We start from the raw sequence: 3,378 nt of genomic DNA on the forward strand, positions 1-3,378 counted from the left end.
TTAACTGCCTCTTTTCTCAATTGTACTCAATTGCCTCTTTTCGTTTCAGCAAAAATTAAATTTTGATGAAAGAGACTAAGGGTACGGTAATTAAGAATAGGCATTTGTGACCATGTCGAGACTTTATACAGAAACTTTTGTTTGTTATTTCGATAAAATAATAAACGAATTTGCTTACACTTTTAATTGCCTTTACAATGCTAATTGGATTATGTGTTAAGGGTTTTCTTAGTATTTGCAGGTGAAAAAAATTGGAGTGATCTATTTTAATAACAGATAATTCTTAGACACTCTAGCAGACTACAGAGCACATTTAACTCATCTAATTGAGTGATCAGACGAGGGAGTTGTTCGTATCACCTCCACGTCCATCGTTCCACAACTATCTGTTGAGTTTTCACTTGTATCACCCCGTAACACAACAAGCTTTTTAAGATAGCTTTTGTGGAACCAGCTGCCCACAGAAGTATCTCCAAATACAATTCGTCTAAGAGTCCTCCAGGAAAAGGGCATACCAATTCTTAAAAGGCCGGCAACGCACTGGCAATCCCGCTGGCAAAAGAGTGTCCATGGGTGGCGGTATTACTTAACATCAAAAACATCTTCTGCCTGTTTGCGCCTCCTATAAAACAAAACATTTTTTTTAACATCCTATAGACTTCATCTATAATATCAAATCACTTTTTAAATATTTAGAAATTTCTAAAGCATCCCATTTCGTTTATAAGTTACACAGTAAATAGACTAATCGTAGTGAGTCCAGCAAACACTTGCCGCATAATTAGTGGAGAGTCAAACATAGCTGGACAAATATAGTTTTGGACGTAATCCCATGTTTATTGTTCGGATTCCGGTCTTACCCGAGGTACTTTCTAACAGCACACCGTATAACGAAATTTGAGGTCCACGACCTATGTTTAATTGGATGCGGCTTTATATTTCTTTTATATATTATTATGAATATTACCACTGGGTTAGTTCTGTTATTTTCTTATCAACACACATCCACAGATATTGGTCTTAGAGCTTTCAGATTATTATTGGTTTATTTTAAATAGATAGAATGATTAGACATCTCCTGGATAGGCGTGCCCGCCATTAGGACACATCTAATCATAGTCATCTTTAAAGCATCATGTCAAGAGTCCAAGCCAGTATATATGTATAATATATACGTAAAAAATGCTTATTTCATAACACACATTAAAAAGGATTTTAAGTAATTTGTCATGACAATTAATAGAAGATATGCTGTTTTAAGTACCGGCCGGCAAAATTACGGCTAGATTAATATAGAAGTGAAGGACCTGCTTGAGGCTGAAAGCCAGCAACTGGCTGAAAGTAGAAGAGAACAGGGGGTAGTGGAAGTTTCCCGCTCGCAGAGCCCGAGGTGATTAAAATAGTCAGTATTTCACTACGTATTACTATTTTTTTAATGTAATAAGAGGCAAACGGGCAGGAGACTCACCTGATGTTAAGTGATAACGCCGCCCATGGATACTTTCAATGCCAAAGGGGTCGCGAGTGCGTTGCCGGCCTTTTAAGAATTTTCTTAAAGGACGAATTGGTTCTGAAATACTTCGGTGGGCAGATAGTTCCACGTCGTGGAGGTGAGCGGTTAAACTGCCTTAAGATACGTTCAATTGTCCATGGGCGGCGGTATCACTTAACATCAGGTGAGCCTTCTGCCCGCTTGCCCCCTGTTCTATAAAAAAACCACGGACATCGTGGTGACGGATGGAATTCCGTCTTGACGTCCGATGATGAAACTCTGCATGTAATATTACATTTATAAGTATAAACTGTCTATAATAATAAATTTAAATCTGAACTGAACTGTGTTATAAAATCAATGTCCACTTCAAGTACAAAAACACTCGACAGATTTCGAGCGAACTGCCTGAGATAAAACTATAAGATTGTTAAGATCACTCGAAAATCCATTGTTAGTCGTGGGAAGTCTGTTTAAGTTAACAATTTGTATTATATTTATTTAACTTTGAATTTATCGAGATATCAATAAAACAGATTATTTATAGCAGACTTAAGCTTTAGCTAAGTTAATTTTACATTACTACTTGCGGCAAACGTCGTTTTGCCATGTGGTAATTCAAAGAAACATTTCTTTAGTTCAATAAAAATAACCATCAACTGTATTAAAAAAAGGGTTTAAATGCGCACATACAAAGAAAGTCCTTTGGTGCACAGCCGGGGATCGAACCTACGACCTCAGGTATGAGAGTCGCACACTGAAGCCACTAGGCCAACACTGCTCACGTCATGTACATGTACATATATGTAAGAACAAAATATATATGTGTAATCTAAGCCACTCAAACAAAAATCCTAGTTAAGTTTCTACGTCTGTTATATTTTCGAGTCTCTAAATCAATGGACAAACAAATTACTGTAATATCAAGTGACTTTGTGATGTGTTATCAACATTTAACTATACAATTATAAAACAATAAAATATCAACGCAGTTACTTTTACTACGAAATGGGCATCTTTGAACTATCGACGATAAATCACCGCTAATTACCATGTATTTAAACAAATGCTTAAATTCAATTCGTGATTTATGTGCAATTATTTGAGGGATGGGCAGACTTTTGTTTCTATTGAGGTAATTATAGTTTTGTTTACAAGACGCATGGTATGGCAGAATACTGTTCATTTATTTATTTAAGCTACTATTACATAATACTATTATTACTCCAATACGATTACTATTTACATTTACACCCAAAAAAAAAACAACACAATATTCAACAATAATAAATTAATATATGTATTTACAAGAAGACAAACTATTTTCACAGTATAGAAACTGTCACAAAGAAAACTTTTTATCAATTCCTATACTGTAAAAAATTAAAAATGAGTTTTATCAAAAGACGTCCAAATATCCACCTAATAGGCGTAGTTCTACAACTTTCTTAGATTTATTTCTTATTAATATGTAGTCATGTTTTTGTATATTTTTTGACCACGATGGAAGGCCTCTATAATCCTATTATATTGTAAAGCGGCAAATTAACTTTTTATTATATTTATCTCTTGCGGCACATTTTTCAACGATTACCTTTCTGCTTGGTAAATAATTAAAAAACTTTTAGTTTGAGTAAAATAAAAATACTGATAGCAGCTGCAAATTCAAAGAAATAATTCCGATTCAATTAATATGAGGCACGTTTGATCATTTAATCTATAATTGCGCACGAGTGGATGGAAATACTATATTGCATAGAATTGTAAATTTTAAATCATATTTATTATATTACATTTGCTTCAAGGTTAAGTGGATACGTCGACCTAATTCCTAATATATCGGAATATATTTGATGGCAAAATTTGATATAGGTTTTAAATTAATT

This window comes from Pieris rapae, chromosome 4 (assembly GCF_905147795.1).
Source record: "Pieris rapae chromosome 4, ilPieRapa1.1, whole genome shotgun sequence".
Lineage (NCBI taxonomy): Eukaryota > Metazoa > Arthropoda > Insecta > Lepidoptera > Pieridae > Pieris > Pieris rapae.